Source organism: Lissotriton vulgaris, chromosome 4_1 (assembly GCF_964263255.1).
Source record: "Lissotriton vulgaris chromosome 4_1, aLisVul1.2, whole genome shotgun sequence".
Taxonomy (NCBI): Eukaryota; Metazoa; Chordata; class Amphibia; order Caudata; family Salamandridae; genus Lissotriton; species Lissotriton vulgaris.
The window spans coordinates 520,469,106-520,485,256 of NC_141691.1; the positions used below are offsets into that span (position 1 = coordinate 520,469,106).

The window sequence follows — 16,151 nt, forward strand, 5'->3', positions numbered from 1 at the left end:
TATCTTTTTTAAAAGAAGGTCTTTAAAAAGGCACCCCTCCCAATAGATGAAAGCGGAGGAATGGGGCTTGTTCTCCTGTGCCCCAGGTTGCTTTGCCCCCATTGACCTAAGCCACCTTTGTGCGCACGCAGTCCCCCACCCAGTCAGGTGCTCTATGTTGGCGTGAAGTGCAGTACCAGCTCAACAGAAAGGTAAATTGCTGGAAAACCCTGCTGTGATGCATACATCTACTTTGGAGCACTCTTCTCCTTTGCACTCTTGAATCGCTTAAGCGCAATGTATTCTTCCAGCAAGCTGAATAACGAGATAGGTGAGAGAAGGTGTACCAGCTGTCTGTGCGCCATCAGCAGCCACTAGGTGTCCCTCTTGGGTTTTCCCGGGGATCCTGATTGTGCAGGAATTCATCGGTTCAGTAGCAAGGGGGAGAGGATGGCCTGTGCCTGGAAGTGACAGGCAGTCTGGTGGCATCATGAGGATTAAGTTCCGATTCATATTTGCTGTAGAATAAAATATGTTTTCAGCCCCCATGAGCTTTGTCACTCGGAGAGCAGTGTATGAACTTTTGCTGCACGGCTCTGGGCTCCCTGGTGGTCTAGTGGTTAGGATTCGGCGCTCTCACCGCCGCGGCCCGGGTTCGATTCCCGGTCAGGGAAAAGTCCCTCTTCTGACCTTGAAAGCTTTTCCTTCCCGTAGGTCAGGGCTTCTCAAAATGAAGTTGCTTTTCTGACTCACAATTTGCCTAGCATGACGCAGTATCGCTCAAAATATGATTTTCGCAAGGTTCCTTTAGAGCTGCTTCCCATGGTGGGAGGCAAGGCTCTTGAGCAAGTGAGATCCTGTATTCCGAGGCGCGCTTCCTTTTGTAGGCTTCTGACCCCATGGCCTGTGGCAGGTAGTCCTCCTTTGACTGGGCCGCAGGCTTTGTCTCCAAATGGCGTCCTGGACCCACTGCAACCCACCTGTTTGCTAAAACGGAAGTCTGCCTCTGGGTAAGAAAAAGCTGAGCTGCACGTACGGAAAGCGGCAGAGGCCAGAGGCGGGGAGGGTGTGGCAAGGGCTGCCTGATTTGCATAGTGACGTGTTGCATCTTGGGAATGTACAGGCTTTGGAGCTTAACAGGTACTGCAGGTGTCTGCCTGGCCTGAGAGATGCCTGTCTGGTGCTCCCCTCAGGACACACAGGCCTTCCATTCGAGCATGGAGGGTGAGGGACATGGGTCACCCTCATATACAGGGGTGTGGGCATGGGCAGGATAGGTTGTGGGGGACCCGTCAGGGCATTGCCCGTTTGGAAGCCCGTTCGGAAGGCGAGAGGAGGCGGGGCAGGAAACTCTGCTCAATTTCTTTCCCAGAGGCCTGTGGAGAACCCTTTGCACGTTTGAGCCAGCCGGGCCTGCATCAGCAGATCCTGCTCCACTGGGAAGGGAGAGCCTGTAGGCGTAAATCAAAAAAAGGGGAGAAATCTGCAAATTCTAGTGGCAGACCCATGTTGCCCAGGAAGCAATCAGTTTCTCCTGCTCCCTATAGTGGAAAAAGACATAGGAGGTGTATTTCTCTAGGCAGGGGCTCTGTGTAGATGGCACTTCATTGCTCTGGGAAGCATCCATGCTGGTAGAAGAGTAGCAGCAGACTCCACACCTGAGGCTTGAATGGGGACCGTTGGGGAGGGGCAGTGGGAGGCCGAGGAGGGCGGAGGAAAATGCTTTTCAAAAGCATCTGCACGTTCCTACAAACCTGCTGAAAACCCATACCAGGAATGGGGCTCGAACCCATGCGGACAAACGTCCATTGGATCTTAAGTCCAACGCCTTAACCACTCGGCCACCCTGGTGAGACCCAAGGATTTACTTTCTTCAACTCCCTTTTTATGCTTGCTACTGTAGCACCAGCTGTCCAGCAAGAGGTGATTGCAGAGTTAAAAGGCTTTTGCAGGAGGTTAAAAGTAATTGCTTATAACAAACACACTGTGTGACACCTAACTTTCTCCCACTCGGACCTTACCGTTAATTTTTATATTGGAGTTAGCTTAGTCACAATAAGGGGGTGAGCAAGGCAGTTACACTAGAGCATCTACTCCCTGGTGGTCTAGTGGCTAGGATTCAGCGCTTTCACCGCCGCGGCCCGGGTTCGATTCCCGGTCAGGGAAGATCCCTCTAAAGCATAGATTGCTTAATTTGTCTGTGTATCTTTTTTAAAAGAAGGTCTTTAAAAAGGCACCCCTCCCAATAGATGAAAGCAGAGGAATGGGGCTTGTTCTCCTGTGCCCCAGGTTGCTTTGCCCCCATTGACCTAAGCCACCTTTGTGCGCACGCAGTCCCCCACCCAGTCAGGTGCTCTATGTTGGCGTGAAGTGCAGTACCAGCTCAACAGAAAGGTAAATTGCTGGAAAACCCTGCTGTGATGCATACATCTACTTTGGAGCACTCTTCTCCTTTGCACTCTTGAATCGCTTAAGCGCAATGTATTCTTCCAGCAAGCTGAATAACGAGATAGGTGAGAGAAGGTGTACCAGCTGTCTGTGCGCCATCAGCAGCCACTAGGTGTCCCTCTTGGGTTTTCCCGGGGATCCTGATTGTGCAGGAATTCATCGGTTCAGTAGCAAGGGGGAGAGGATGGCCTGTGCCTGGAAGTGACAGGCAGTCTGGTGGCATCATGAGGATTAAGTTCCGATTCATATTTGCTGTAGAATAAAATATGTTTTCAGCCCCCATGAGCTTTGTCACTCGGAGAGCAGTGTATGAACTTTTGCTGCACGGCTCTGGGCTCCCTGGTGGTCTAGTGGTTAGGATTCGGCGCTCTCACCGCCGCGGCCCGGGTTCGATTCCCGGTCAGGGAAAAGTCCCTCTTCTGACCTTGAAAGCTTTTCCTTCCCGTAGGTCAGGGCTTCTCAAAATGAAGTTGCTTTTCTGACTCACAATTTGCCTAGCATGACGCAGTATCGCTCAAAATATGATTTTCGCAAGGTTCCTTTAGAGCTGCTTCCCATGGTGGGAGGCAAGGCTCTTGAGCAAGTGAGATCCTGTATTCCGAGGCGCGCTTCCTTTTGTAGGCTTCTGACCCCATGGCCTGTGGCAGGTAGTCCTCCTTTGACTGGGCCGCAGGCTTTGTCTCCAAATGGCGTCCTGGACCCACTGCAACCCACCTGTTTGCTAAAACGGAAGTCTGCCTCTGGGTAAGAAAAAGCTGAGCTGCACGTACGGAAAGCGGCAGAGGCCAGAGGCGGGGAGGGTGTGGCAAGGGCTGCCTGATTTGCATAGTGACGTGTTGCATCTTGGGAATGTACAGGCTTTGGAGCTTAACAGGTACTGCAGGTGTCTGCCTGGCCTGAGAGATGCCTGTCTGGTGCTCCCCTCAGGACACACAGGCCTTCCATTCGAGCATGGAGGGTGAGGGACATGGGTCACCCTCATATACAGGGGTGTGGGCATGGGCAGGATAGGTTGTGGGGGACCCGTCAGGGCATTGCCCGTTTGGAAGCCCGTTCGGAAGGCGAGCGGAGGCGGGGCAGGAAACTCTGCTCAATTTCTTTCCCAGAGGCCTGTGGAGAACCCTTTGCACGTTTGAGCCAGCCGGGCCTGCATCAGCAGATCCTGCTCCACTGGGAAGGGAGAGCCTGTAGGCGTAAATCAAAAAAAGGGGAGAAATCTGCAAATTCTAGTGGCAGACCCATGTTGCCCAGGAAGCAATCAGTTTCTCCTGCTCCCTATAGTGGAAAAAGACATAGGAGGTGTATTTCTCTAGGCAGGGGCTCTGTGTAGATGGCACTTCATTGCTCTGGGAAGCATCCATGCTGGTAGAAGAGTAGCAGCAGACTCCACACCTGAGGCTTGAATGGGGACCGTTGGGGAGGGGCAGTGGGAGGCCGAGGAGGGCGGAGGAAAATGCTTTTCAAAAGCATCTGCACGTTCCTACAAACCTGCTGAAAACCCATACCAGGAATGGGGCTCGAACCCATGCGGACAAACGTCCATTGGATCTTAAGTCCAACGCCTTAACCACTCGGCCACCCTGGTGAGACCCAAGGATTTACTTTCTTCAACTCCCTTTTTATGCTTGCTACTGTAGCACCAGCTGTCCAGCAAGAGGTGATTGCAGAGTTAAAAGGCTTTTGCAGGAGGTTAAAAGTAATTGCTTATAACAAACACACTGTGTGACACCTAACTTTCTCCCACTCGGACCTTACCGTTAATTTTTATATTGGAGTTAGCTTAGTCACAATAAGGGGGTGAGCAAGGCAGGCACACTAGAGCATCTACTCCCTGGTGGTCTAGTGGCTAGGATTCGGCGCTTTCACCGCCGCGGCCCGGGTTCGATTCCCGGTCAGGGAAGATCCCTCTAAAGCATAGATTGCTTAATTTGTCTGTGTATCTTTTTTAAAAGAAGGTCTTTAAAAAGGCACCCCTCCCAATAGATGAAAGCGGAGGAATGGGGCTTGTTCTCCTGTGCCCCAGGTTGCTTTGCCCCCATTGACCTAAGCCACCTTTGTGCGCACGCAGTCCCCCACCCAGTCAGGTGCTCTATGTTGGCGTGAAGTGCAGTACCAGCTCAACAGAAAGGTAAATTGCTGGAAAACCCTGCTGTGATGCATACATCTACTTTGGAGCACTCTTCTCCTTTGCACTCTTGAATCGCTTAAGCGCAATGTATTCTTCCAGCAAGCTGAATAACGAGATAGGTGAGAGAAGGTGTACCAGCTGTCTGTGCGCCATCAGCAGCCACTAGGTGTCCCTCTTGTGTTTTCCCGGGGATCCTGATTGTGCAGGAATTCATCGGTTCAGTAGCAAGGGGGAGAGGATGGCCTGTGCCTGGAAGTGACAGGCAGTCTGGTGGCATCATGAGGATTAAGTTCCGATTCATATTTGCTGTAGAATAAAATATGTTTTCAGCCCCCATGAGCTTTGTCACTCGGAGAGCAGTGTATGAACTTTTGCTGCACGGCTCTGGGCTCCCTGGTGGTCTAGTGGTTAGGATTCGGCGCTCTCACCGCCGCGGCCCGGGTTCGATTCCCGGTCAGGGAAAAGTCCCTCTTCTGACCTTGAAAGCTTTTCCTTCCCGTAGGTCAGGGCTTCTCAAAATGAAGTTGCTTTTCTGACTCACAATTTGCCTAGCATGACGCAGTATCGCTCAAAATATGATTTTCGCAAGGTTCCTTTAGAGCTGCTTCCCATGGTGGGAGGCAAGGCTCTTGAGCAAGTGAGATCCTGTATTCCGAGGCGCGCTTCCTTTTGTAGGCTTCTGACCCCATGGCCTGTGGCAGGTAGTCCTCCTTTGACTGGGCCGCAGGCTTTGTCTCCAAATGGCGTCCTGGACCCACTGCAACCCACCTGTTTGCTAAAACGGAAGTCTGCCTCTGGGTAAGAAAAAGCTGAGCTGCACGTACGGAAAGCGGCAGAGGCCAGAGGCGGGGAGGGTGTGGCAAGGGCTGCCTGATTTGCATAGTGACGTGTTGCATCTTGGGAATGTACAGGCTTTGGAGCTTAACAGGTACTGCAGGTGTCTGCCTGGCCTGAGAGATGCCTGTCTGGTGCTCCCCTCAGGACACACAGGCCTTCCATTCGAGCATGGAGGGTGAGGGACATGGGTCACCCTCATATACAGGGGTGTGGGCATGGGCAGGATAGGTTGTGGGGGACCCGTCAGGGCATTGCCCGTTTGGAAGCCCGTTCGGAAGGCGAGAGGAGGCGGGGCAGGAAACTCTGCTCAATTTCTTTCCCAGAGGCCTGTGGAGAACCCTTTGCACGTTTGAGCCAGCCGGGCCTGCATCAGCAGATCCTGCTCCACTGGGAAGGGAGAGCCTGTAGGCGTAAATCAAAAAAAGGGGAGAAATCTGCAAATTCTAGTGGCAGACCCATGTTGCCCAGGAAGCAATCAGTTTCTCCTGCTCCCTATAGTGGAAAAAGACATAGGAGGTGTATTTCTCTAGGCAGGGGCTCTGTGTAGATGGCACTTCATTGCTCTGGGAAGCATCCATGCTGGTAGAAGAGTAGCAGCAGACTCCACACCTGAGGCTTGAATGGGGACCGTTGGGGAGGGGCAGTGGGAGGCCGAGGAGGGCGGAGGAAAATGCTTTTCAAAAGCATCTGCACGTTCCTACAAACCTGCTGAAAACCCATACCAGGAATGGGGCTCGAACCCATGCGGACAAACGTCCATTGGATCTTAAGTCCAACGCCTTAACCACTCGGCCACCCTGGTGAGACCCAAGGATTTACTTTCTTCAACTCCCTTTTTATGCTTGCTACTGTAGCACCAGCTGTCCAGCAAGAGGTGATTGCAGAGTTAAAAGGCTTTTGCAGGAGGTTAAAAGTAATTGCTTATAACAAACACACTGTGTGACACCTAACTTTCTCCCACTCGGACCTTACCGTTAATTTTTATATTGGAGTTAGCTTAGTCACAATAAGGGGGTGAGCAAGGCAGTTACACTAGAGCATCTACTCCCTGGTGGTCTAGTGGCTAGGATTCAGCGCTTTCACCGCCGCGGCCCGGGTTCGATTCCCGGTCAGGGAAGATCCCTCTAAAGCATAGATTGCTTAATTTGTCTGTGTATCTTTTTTAAAAGAAGGTCTTTAAAAAGGCACCCCTCCCAATAGATGAAAGCGGAGGAATTGGGCTTGTTCTCCTGTGCCCCAGGTTGCTTTGCCCCCATTGACCTAAGCCACCTTTGTCCGCACGCAGTCCCCCACCCAGTCAGGTGCTCTATGTTGGCGTGAAGTGCAGTAACAGCTCAACAGAAAGGTAAATTGCTGGAAAACCCTGCTGTGATGCATACATCTACTTTGGAGCACTCTTCTCCTTTGCACTCTTGAATCGCTTAAGCGCAATGTATTCTTCCAGCAAGCTGAATAACGAGATAGGTGAGAGAAGGTGTACCAGCTGTCTGTGCGCCATCAGCAGCCACTAGGTGTCCCTCTTGGGTTTTCCCGGGGATCCTGATTGTGCAGGAATTCATCGGTTCAGTAGCAAGGGGGAGAGGATGGCCTGTGCCTGGAAGTGACAGGCAGTCTGGTGGCATCATGAGGATTAAGTTCCGATTCATATTTGCTGTAGAATAAAATATGTTTTCAGCCCCCATGAGCTTTGTCCCTCGGAGAGCAGTGTATGAACTTTTGCTGCACGGCTCTGGGCTCCCTGGTGGTCTAGTGGTTAGGATTCGGCGCTCTCACCGCCGCGGCCCGGGTTCGATTCCCGGTCAGGGAAAAGTCCCTCTTCTGACCTTGAAAGCTTTTCCTTCCCGTAGGTCAGGGCTTCTCAAAATGAAGTTGCTTTTCTGACTCACAATTTGCCTAGCATGACGCAGTATCGCTCAAAATATGATTTTCGCAAGGTTCCTTTAGAGCTGCTTCCCATGGTGGGAGGCAAGGCTCTTGAGCAAGTGAGATCCTGTATTCCGAGGCGCGCTTCCTTTTGTAGGCTTCTGACCCCATGGCCTGTGGCAGGTAGTCCTCCTTTGACTGGGCCGCAGGCTTTGTCTCCAAATGGCGTCCTGGACCCACTGCAACCCACCTGTTTGCTAAAACGGAAGTCTGCCTCTGGGTAAGAAAAAGCTGAGCTGCACGTACGGAAAGCGGCAGAGGCCAGAGGCGGGGAGGGTGTGGCAAGGGCTGCCTGATTTGCATAGTGACCTGTTGCATCTTGGGAATGTACAGGCTTTGGAGCTTAACAGGTACTGCAGGTGTCTGCCTGGCCTGAGAGATGCCTGTCTGGTGCTCCCCTCAGGACACACAGGCCTTCCATTCGAGCATGGAGGGTGAGGGACATGGGTCACCCTCATATACAGGGGTGTGGGCATGGGCAGGATAGGTTGTGGGGGACCCGTCAGGGCATTGCCCGTTTGGAAGCCCGTTCGGAAGGCGAGCGGAGGCGGGGCAGGAAACTCTGCTCAATTTCTTTCCCAGAGGCCTGTGGAGAACCCTTTGCACGTTTGAGCCAGCCGGGCCTGCATCAGCAGATCCTGCTCCACTGGGAAGGGAGAGCCTGTAGGCGTAAATCAAAAAAAGGGGAGAAATCTGCAAATTCTAGTGGCAGACCCATGTTGCCCAGGAAGCAATCAGTTTCTCCTGCTCCCTATAGTGGAAAAAGACATAGGAGGTGTATTTCTCTAGGCAGGGGCTCTGTGTAGATGGCACTTCATTGCTCTGGGAAGCATCCATGCTGGTAGAAGAGTAGCAGCAGACTCCACACCTGAGGCTTGAATGGGGACCGTTGGGGAGGGGCAGTGGGAGGCCGAGGAGGGCGGAGGAAAATGCTTTTCAAAAGCATCTGCACGTTCCTACAAACCTGCTGAAAACCCATACCAGGAATGGGGCTCGAACCCATGCGGACAAACGTCCATTGGATCTTAAGTCCAACGCCTTAACCACTCGGCCACCCTGGTGAGACCCAAGGATTTACTTTCTTCAACTCCCTTTTTATGCTTGCTACTGTAGCACCAGCTGTCCAGCAAGAGGTGATTGCAGAGTTAAAAGGCTTTTGCAGGAGGTTAAAAGTAATTGCTTATAACAAACACACTGTGTGACACCTAACTTTCTCCCACTCGGACCTTACCGTTAATTTTTATATTGGAGTTAGCTTAGTCACAATAAGGGGGTGAGCAAGGCAGGCACACTAGAGCATCTACTCCCTGGTGGTCTAGTGGCTAGGATTCGGCGCTTTCACCGCCGCGGCCCGGGTTCGATTCCCGGTCAGGGAAGATCCCTCTAAAGCATAGATTGCTTAATTTGTCTGTGTATCTTTTTTAAAAGAAGGTCTTTAAAAAGGCACCCCTCCCAATAGATGAAAGCGGAGGAATGGGGCTTGTTCTCCTGTGCCCCAGGTTGCTTTGCCCCCATTGACCTAAGCCACCTTTGTGCGCACGCAGTCCCCCACCCAGTCAGGTGCTCTATGTTGGCGTGAAGTGCAGTACCAGCTCAACAGAAAGGTAAATTGCTGGAAAACCCTGCTGTGATGCATACATCTACTTTGGAGCACTCTTCTCCTTTGCACTCTTGAATCGCTTAAGCGCAATGTATTCTTCCAGCAAGCTGAATAACGAGATAGGTGAGAGAAGGTGTACCAGCTGTCTGTGCGCCATCAGCAGCCACTAGGTGTCCCTCTTGGGTTTTCCCGGGGATCCTGATTGTGCAGGAATTCATCGGTTCAGTAGCAAGGGGGAGAGGATGGCCTGTGCCTGGAAGTGACAGGCAGTCTGGTGGCATCATGAGGATTAAGTTCCGATTCATATTTGCTGTAGAATAAAATATGTTTTCAGCCCCCATGAGCTTTGTCACTCGGAGAGCAGTGTATGAACTTTTGCTGCACGGCTCTGGGCTCCCTGGTGGTCTAGTGGTTAGGATTCGGCGCTCTCACCGCCGCGGCCCGGGTTCGATTCCCGGTCAGGGAAAAGTCCCTCTTCTGACCTTGAAAGCTTTTCCTTCCCGTAGGTCAGGGCTTCTCAAAATGAAGTTGCTTTTCTGACTCACAATTTGCCTAGCATGACGCAGTATCGCTCAAAATATGATTTTCGCAAGGTTCCTTTAGAGCTGCTTCCCATGGTGGGAGGCAAGGCTCTTGAGCAAGTGAGATCCTGTATTCCGAGGCGCGCTTCCTTTTGTAGGCTTCTGACCCCATGGCCTGTGGCAGGTAGTCCTCCTTTGACTGGGCCGCAGGCTTTGTCTCCAAATGGCGTCCTGGACCCACTGCAACCCACCTGTTTGCTAAAACGGAAGTCTGCCTCTGGGTAAGAAAAAGCTGAGCTGCACGTACGGAAAGCGGCAGAGGCCAGAGGCGGGGAGGGTGTGGCAAGGGCTGCCTGATTTGCATAGTGACGTGTTGCATCTTGGGAATGTACAGGCTTTGGAGCTTAACAGGTACTGCAGGTGTCTGCCTGGCCTGAGAGATGCCTGTCTGGTGCTCCCCTCAGGACACACAGGCCTTCCATTCGAGCATGGAGGGTGAGGGACATGGGTCACCCTCATATACAGGGGTGTGGGCATGGGCAGGATAGGTTGTGGGGGACCCGTCAGGGCATTGCCCGTTTGGAAGCCCGTTCGGAAGGCGAGAGGAGGCGGGGCAGGAAACTCTGCTCAATTTCTTTCCCAGAGGCCTGTGGAGAACCCTTTGCACGTTTGAGCCAGCCGGGCCTGCATCAGCAGATCCTGCTCCACTGGGAAGGGAGAGCCTGTAGGCGTAAATCAAAAAAAGGGGAGAAATCTGCAAATTCTAGTGGCAGACCCATGTTGCCCAGGAAGCAATCAGTTTCTCCTGCTCCCTATAGTGGAAAAAGACATAGGAGGTGTATTTCTCTAGGCAGGGGCTCTGTGTAGATGGCACTTCATTGCTCTGGGAAGCATCCATGCTGGTAGAAGAGTAGCAGCAGACTCCACACCTGAGGCTTGAATGGGGACCGTTGGGGAGGGGCAGTGGGAGGCCGAGGAGGGCGGAGGAAAATGCTTTTCAAAAGCATCTGCACGTTCCTACAAACCTGCTGAAAACCCATACCAGGAATGGGGCTCGAACCCATGCGGACAAACGTCCATTGGATCTTAAGTCCAACGCCTTAACCACTCGGCCACCCTGGTGAGACCCAAGGATTTACTTTCTTCAACTCCCTTTTTATGCTTGCTACTGTAGCACCAGCTGTCCAGCAAGAGGTGATTGCAGAGTTAAAAGGCTTTTGCAGGAGGTTAAAAGTAATTGCTTATAACAAACACACTGTGTGACACCTAACTTTCTCCCACTCGGACCTTACCGTTAATTTTTATATTGGAGTTAGCTTAGTCACAATAAGGGGGTGAGCAAGGCAGTTACACTAGAGCATCTACTCCCTGGTGGTCTAGTGGCTAGGATTCAGCGCTTTCACCGCCGCGGCCCGGGTTCGATTCCCGGTCAGGGAAGATCCCTCTAAAGCATAGATTGCTTAATTTGTCTGTGTATCTTTTTTAAAAGAAGGTCTTTAAAAAGGCACCCCTCCCAATAGATGAAAGCAGAGGAATGGGGCTTGTTCTCCTGTGCCCCAGGTTGCTTTGCCCCCATTGACCTAAGCCACCTTTGTGCGCACGCAGTCCCCCACCCAGTCAGGTGCTCTATGTTGGCGTGAAGTGCAGTACCAGCTCAACAGAAAGGTAAATTGCTGGAAAACCCTGCTGTGATGCATACATCTACTTTGGAGCACTCTTCTCCTTTGCACTCTTGAATCGCTTAAGCGCAATGTATTCTTCCAGCAAGCTGAATAACGAGATAGGTGAGAGAAGGTGTACCAGCTGTCTGTGCGCCATCAGCAGCCACTAGGTGTCCCTCTTGGGTTTTCCCGGGGATCCTGATTGTGCAGGAATTCATCGGTTCAGTAGCAAGGGGGAGAGGATGGCCTGTGCCTGGAAGTGACAGGCAGTCTGGTGGCATCATGAGGATTAAGTTCCGATTCATATTTGCTGTAGAATAAAATATGTTTTCAGCCCCCATGAGCTTTGTCACTCGGAGAGCAGTGTATGAACTTTTGCTGCACGGCTCTGGGCTCCCTGGTGGTCTAGTGGTTAGGATTCGGCGCTCTCACCGCCGCGGCCCGGGTTCGATTCCCGGTCAGGGAAAAGTCCCTCTTCTGACCTTGAAAGCTTTTCCTTCCCGTAGGTCAGGGCTTCTCAAAATGAAGTTGCTTTTCTGACTCACAATTTGCCTAGCATGACGCAGTATCGCTCAAAATATGATTTTCGCAAGGTTCCTTTAGAGCTGCTTCCCATGGTGGGAGGCAAGGCTCTTGAGCAAGTGAGATCCTGTATTCCGAGGCGCGCTTCCTTTTGTAGGCTTCTGACCCCATGGCCTGTGGCAGGTAGTCCTCCTTTGACTGGGCCGCAGGCTTTGTCTCCAAATGGCGTCCTGGACCCACTGCAACCCACCTGTTTGCTAAAACGGAAGTCTGCCTCTGGGTAAGAAAAAGCTGAGCTGCACGTACGGAAAGCGGCAGAGGCCAGAGGCGGGGAGGGTGTGGCAAGGGCTGCCTGATTTGCATAGTGACGTGTTGCATCTTGGGAATGTACAGGCTTTGGAGCTTAACAGGTACTGCAGGTGTCTGCCTGGCCTGAGAGATGCCTGTCTGGTGCTCCCCTCAGGACACACAGGCCTTCCATTCGAGCATGGAGGGTGAGGGACATGGGTCACCCTCATATACAGGGGTGTGGGCATGGGCAGGATAGGTTGTGGGGGACCCGTCAGGGCATTGCCCGTTTGGAAGCCCGTTCGGAAGGCGAGAGGAGGCGGGGCAGGAAACTCTGCTCAATTTCTTTCCCAGAGGCCTGTGGAGAACCCTTTGCACATTTGAGCCAGCCGGGCCTGCATCAGCAGATCCTGCTCCACTGGGAAGGGAGAGCCTGTAGGCGTAAATCAAAAAAAGGGGAGAAATCTGCAAATTCTAGTGGCAGACCCATGTTGCCCAGGAAGCAATCAGTTTCTCCTGCTCCCTATAGTGGAAAAAGACATAGGAGGTGTATTTCTCTAGGCAGGGGCTCTGTGTAGATGGCACTTCATTGCTCTGGGAAGCATCCATGCTGGTAGAAGAGTAGCAGCAGACTCCACACCTGAGGCTTGAATGGGGACTGTTGGGGAGGGGCAGTGGGAGGCCGAGGAGGGCGGAGGAAAATGCTTTTCAAAAGCATCTGCACGTTCCTACAAACCTGCTGAAAACCCATACCAGGAATGGGGCTCGAACCCATGCGGACAAACGTCCATTGGATCTTAAGTCCAACGCCTTAACCACTCGGCCACCCTGGTGAGACCCAAGGATTTACTTTCTTCAACTCCCTTTTTATGCTTGCTACTGTAGCACCAGCTGTCCAGCAAGAGGTGATTGCAGAGTTAAAAGGCTTTTGCAGGAGGTTAAAAGTAATTGCTTATAACAAACACACTGTGTGACACCTAACTTTCTCCCACTCGGACCTTACCGTTAATTTTTATATTGGAGTTAGCTTAGTCACAATAAGGGGGTGAGCAAGGCAGTTACACTAGAGCATCTACTCCCTGGTGGTCTAGTGGCTAGGATTCGGCGCTTTCACCGCTGCGGCCCGGGTTCGATTCCCGGTCAGGGAAGATCCCTCTAAAGCATAGATTGCTTAATTTGTCTGTGTATCTTTTTTAAAAGAAGGTCTTTAAAAAGGCACCCCTCCCAATAGATGAAAGCGGAGGAATTGGGCTTGTTCTCCTGTGCCCCAGGTTGCTTTGCCCCCATTGACCTAAGCCACCTTTGTGCGCACGCAGTCCCCCACCCAGTCAGGTGCTCTATGTTGGCGTGAAGTGCAGTACCAGCTCAACAGAAAGGTAAATTGCTGGAAAACCCTGCTGTGATGCATACATCTACTTTGGAGCACTCTTCTCCTTTGCACTCTTGAATCGCTTAAGCGCAATGTATTCTTCCAGCAAGCTGAATAACGAGATAGGTGAGAGAAGGTGTACCAGCTGTCTGTGCGCCATCAGCAGCCACTAGGTGTCCCTCTTGGGTTTTCCCGGGGATCCTGATTGTGCAGGAATTCATCGGTTCAGTAGCAAGGGGGAGAGGATGGCCTGTGCCTGGAAGTGACAGGCAGTCTGGTGGCATCATGAGGATTAAGTTCCGATTCATATTTGCTGTAGAATAAAATATGTTTTCAGCCCCCATGAGCTTTGTCACTCGGAGAGCAGTGTATGAACTTTTGCTGCACGGCTCTGGGCTCCCTGGTGGTCTAGTGGTTAGGATTCGGCGCTCTCACCGCCGCGGCCCGGGTTCGATTCCCGGTCAGGGAAAAGTCCCTCTTCTGACCTTGAAAGCTTTTCCTTCCCGTAGGTCAGGGCTTCTCAAAATGAAGTTGCTTTTCTGACTCACAATTTGCCTAGCATGACGCAGTATCGCTCAAAATATGATTTTCGCAAGGTTCCTTTAGAGCTGCTTCCCATGGTGGGAGGCAAGGCTCTTGAGCAAGTGAGATCCTGTATTCCGAGGCGCGCTTCCTTTTGTAGGCTTCTGACCCCATGGCCTGTGGCAGGTAGTCCTCCTTTGACTGGGCCGCAGGCTTTGTCTCCAAATGGCGTCCTGGACCCACTGCAACCCACCTGTTTGCTAAAACGGAAGTCTGCCTCTGGGTAAGAAAAAGCTGAGCTGCACGTACGGAAAGCGGCAGAGGCCAGAGGCGGGGAGGGTGTGGCAAGGGCTGCCTGATTTGCATAGTGACCTGTTGCATCTTGGGAATGTACAGGCTTTGGAGCTTAACAGGTACTGCAGGTGTCTGCCTGGCCTGAGAGATGCCTGTCTGGTGCTCCCCTCAGGACACACAGGCCTTCCATTCGAGCATGGAGGGTGAGGGACATGGGTCACCCTCATATACAGGGGTGTGGGCATGGGCAGGATAGGTTGTGGGGGACCCGTCAGGGCATTGCCCGTTTGGAAGCCCGTTCGGAAGGCGAGCGGAGGCGGGGCAGGAAACTCTGCTCAATTTCTTTCCCAGAGGCCTGTGGAGAACCCTTTGCACGTTTGAGCCAGCCGGGCCTGCATCAGCAGATCCTGCTCCACTGGGAAGGGAGAGCCTGTAGGCGTAAATCAAAAAAAGGGGAGAAATCTGCAAATTCTAGTGGCAGACCCATGTTGCCCAGGAAGCAATCAGTTTCTCCTGCTCCCTATAGTGGAAAAAGACATAGGAGGTGTATTTCTCTAGGCAGGGGCTCTGTGTAGATGGCACTTCATTGCTCTGGGAAGCATCCATGCTGGTAGAAGAGTAGCAGCAGACTCCACACCTGAGGCTTGAATGGGGACCGTTGGGGAGGGGCAGTGGGAGGCCGAGGAGGGCGGAGGAAAATGCTTTTCAAAAGCATCTGCACGTTCCTACAAACCTGCTGAAAACCCATACCAGGAATGGGGCTCGAACCCATGCGGACAAACGTCCATTGGATCTTAAGTCCAACGCCTTAACCACTCGGCCACCCTGGTGAGACCCAAGGATTTACTTTCTTCAACTCCCTTTTTATGCTTGCTACTGTAGCACCAGCTGTCCAGCAAGAGGTGATTGCAGAGTTAAAAGGCTTTTGCAGGAGGTTAAAAGTAATTGCTTATAACAAACACACTGTGTGACACCTAACTTTCTCCCACTCGGACCTTACCGTTAATTTTTATATTGGAGTTAGCTTAGTCACAATAAGGGGGTGAGCAAGGCAGGCACACTAGAGCATCTACTCCCTGGTGGTCTAGTGGCTAGGATTCGGCGCTTTCACCGCCGCGGCCCGGGTTCGATTCCCGGTCAGGGAAGATCCCTCTAAAGCATAGATTGCTTAATTTGTCTGTGTATCTTTTTTAAAAGAAGGTCTTTAAAAAGGCACCCCTCCCAATAGATGAAAGCGGAGGAATGGGGCTTGTTCTCCTGTGCCCCAGGTTGCTTTGCCCCCATTGACCTAAGCCACCTTTGTGCGCACGCAGTCCCCCACCCAGTCAGGTGCTCTATGTTGGCGTGAAGTGCAGTACCAGCTCAACAGAAAGGTAAATTGCTGGAAAACCCTGCTGTGATGCATACATCTACTTTGGAGCACTCTTCTCCTTTGCACTCTTGAATCGCTTAAGCGCAATGTATTCTTCCAGCAAGCTGAATAACGAGATAGGTGAGAGAAGGTGTACCAGCTGTCTGTGCGCCATCAGCAGCCACTAGGTGTCCCTCTTGTGTTTTCCCGGGGATCCTGATTGTGCAGGAATTCATCGGTTCAGTAGCAAGGGGGAGAGGATGGCCTGTGCCTGGAAGTGACAGGCAGTCTGGTGGCATCATGAGGATTAAGTTCCGATTCATATTTGCTGTAGAATAAAATATGTTTTCAGCCCCCATGAGCTTTGTCACTCGGAGAGCAGTGTATGAACTTTTGCTGCACGGCTCTGGGCTCCCTGGTGGTCTAGTGGTTAGGATTCGGCGCTCTCACCGCCGCGGCCCGGGTTCGATTCCCGGTCAGGGAAAAGTCCCTCTTCTGACCTTGAAAGCTTTTCCTTCCCGTAGGTCAGGGCTTCTCAAAATGAAGTTGCTTTTCTGACTCACAATTTGCCTAGCATGACGCAGTATCGCTCAAAATATGATTTTCGCAAGGTTCCTTTAGAGCTGCTTCCCATGGTGGGAGGCAAGGCTCTTGAGCAAGTGAGATCCTGTATTCCGAGGCGCGCTTCCTTTTGTAGGCTTCTGACCC

General features: G+C 52.1%; 22 non-coding genes across 22 annotated transcripts; 15 read left to right on the plus strand and 7 right to left on the minus strand.

Annotated features, from left to right (window-relative positions):
• Positions 1 to 581: 581 nt before the first annotated feature.
• On the plus strand, positions 582 to 653 carry TRNAE-CUC (transfer RNA glutamic acid (anticodon CUC)). Its single transcript has one exon. It is a non-coding gene; the product is annotated as a tRNA-Glu (tRNA).
• A 1,094-nt stretch (positions 654 to 1,747) lies between these two features.
• Positions 1,748 to 1,830, minus strand: TRNAL-UAA (transfer RNA leucine (anticodon UAA)). The gene has a single exon. It is a non-coding gene; the product is annotated as a tRNA-Leu (tRNA).
• A 243-nt stretch (positions 1,831 to 2,073) lies between these two features.
• TRNAE-UUC (transfer RNA glutamic acid (anticodon UUC)) lies at positions 2,074 to 2,145 on the plus strand. The gene has a single exon. It is a non-coding gene; the product is annotated as a tRNA-Glu (tRNA).
• A 618-nt stretch (positions 2,146 to 2,763) lies between these two features.
• Positions 2,764 to 2,835, plus strand: TRNAE-CUC (transfer RNA glutamic acid (anticodon CUC)). Its single transcript has one exon. It is a non-coding gene; the product is annotated as a tRNA-Glu (tRNA).
• Positions 2,836 to 3,929: 1,094 nt separating this feature from the next.
• On the minus strand, positions 3,930 to 4,012 carry TRNAL-UAA (transfer RNA leucine (anticodon UAA)). Its single transcript has one exon. It is a non-coding gene; the product is annotated as a tRNA-Leu (tRNA).
• Positions 4,013 to 4,255: 243 nt separating this feature from the next.
• Positions 4,256 to 4,327, plus strand: TRNAE-UUC (transfer RNA glutamic acid (anticodon UUC)). The gene has a single exon. It is a non-coding gene; the product is annotated as a tRNA-Glu (tRNA).
• A 618-nt stretch (positions 4,328 to 4,945) lies between these two features.
• Positions 4,946 to 5,017, plus strand: TRNAE-CUC (transfer RNA glutamic acid (anticodon CUC)). Its single transcript has one exon. It is a non-coding gene; the product is annotated as a tRNA-Glu (tRNA).
• Positions 5,018 to 6,111: 1,094 nt separating this feature from the next.
• Positions 6,112 to 6,194, minus strand: TRNAL-UAA (transfer RNA leucine (anticodon UAA)). Its single transcript has one exon. It is a non-coding gene; the product is annotated as a tRNA-Leu (tRNA).
• A 243-nt stretch (positions 6,195 to 6,437) lies between these two features.
• TRNAE-UUC (transfer RNA glutamic acid (anticodon UUC)) lies at positions 6,438 to 6,509 on the plus strand. The gene has a single exon. It is a non-coding gene; the product is annotated as a tRNA-Glu (tRNA).
• A 618-nt stretch (positions 6,510 to 7,127) lies between these two features.
• Positions 7,128 to 7,199, plus strand: TRNAE-CUC (transfer RNA glutamic acid (anticodon CUC)). Its single transcript has one exon. It is a non-coding gene; the product is annotated as a tRNA-Glu (tRNA).
• A 1,094-nt stretch (positions 7,200 to 8,293) lies between these two features.
• On the minus strand, positions 8,294 to 8,376 carry TRNAL-UAA (transfer RNA leucine (anticodon UAA)). The gene has a single exon. It is a non-coding gene; the product is annotated as a tRNA-Leu (tRNA).
• Positions 8,377 to 8,619: 243 nt separating this feature from the next.
• Positions 8,620 to 8,691, plus strand: TRNAE-UUC (transfer RNA glutamic acid (anticodon UUC)). Its single transcript has one exon. It is a non-coding gene; the product is annotated as a tRNA-Glu (tRNA).
• Positions 8,692 to 9,309: 618 nt separating this feature from the next.
• TRNAE-CUC (transfer RNA glutamic acid (anticodon CUC)) lies at positions 9,310 to 9,381 on the plus strand. The gene has a single exon. It is a non-coding gene; the product is annotated as a tRNA-Glu (tRNA).
• Positions 9,382 to 10,475: 1,094 nt separating this feature from the next.
• On the minus strand, positions 10,476 to 10,558 carry TRNAL-UAA (transfer RNA leucine (anticodon UAA)). The gene has a single exon. It is a non-coding gene; the product is annotated as a tRNA-Leu (tRNA).
• Positions 10,559 to 10,801: 243 nt separating this feature from the next.
• Positions 10,802 to 10,873, plus strand: TRNAE-UUC (transfer RNA glutamic acid (anticodon UUC)). Its single transcript has one exon. It is a non-coding gene; the product is annotated as a tRNA-Glu (tRNA).
• Positions 10,874 to 11,491: 618 nt separating this feature from the next.
• Positions 11,492 to 11,563, plus strand: TRNAE-CUC (transfer RNA glutamic acid (anticodon CUC)). Its single transcript has one exon. It is a non-coding gene; the product is annotated as a tRNA-Glu (tRNA).
• Positions 11,564 to 12,657: 1,094 nt separating this feature from the next.
• On the minus strand, positions 12,658 to 12,740 carry TRNAL-UAA (transfer RNA leucine (anticodon UAA)). Its single transcript has one exon. It is a non-coding gene; the product is annotated as a tRNA-Leu (tRNA).
• Positions 12,741 to 12,983: 243 nt separating this feature from the next.
• Positions 12,984 to 13,055, plus strand: TRNAE-UUC (transfer RNA glutamic acid (anticodon UUC)). The gene has a single exon. It is a non-coding gene; the product is annotated as a tRNA-Glu (tRNA).
• A 618-nt stretch (positions 13,056 to 13,673) lies between these two features.
• TRNAE-CUC (transfer RNA glutamic acid (anticodon CUC)) lies at positions 13,674 to 13,745 on the plus strand. Its single transcript has one exon. It is a non-coding gene; the product is annotated as a tRNA-Glu (tRNA).
• Positions 13,746 to 14,839: 1,094 nt separating this feature from the next.
• TRNAL-UAA (transfer RNA leucine (anticodon UAA)) lies at positions 14,840 to 14,922 on the minus strand. The gene has a single exon. It is a non-coding gene; the product is annotated as a tRNA-Leu (tRNA).
• A 243-nt stretch (positions 14,923 to 15,165) lies between these two features.
• Positions 15,166 to 15,237, plus strand: TRNAE-UUC (transfer RNA glutamic acid (anticodon UUC)). Its single transcript has one exon. It is a non-coding gene; the product is annotated as a tRNA-Glu (tRNA).
• A 618-nt stretch (positions 15,238 to 15,855) lies between these two features.
• TRNAE-CUC (transfer RNA glutamic acid (anticodon CUC)) lies at positions 15,856 to 15,927 on the plus strand. The gene has a single exon. It is a non-coding gene; the product is annotated as a tRNA-Glu (tRNA).
• Positions 15,928 to 16,151: the final 224 nt, after the last annotated feature.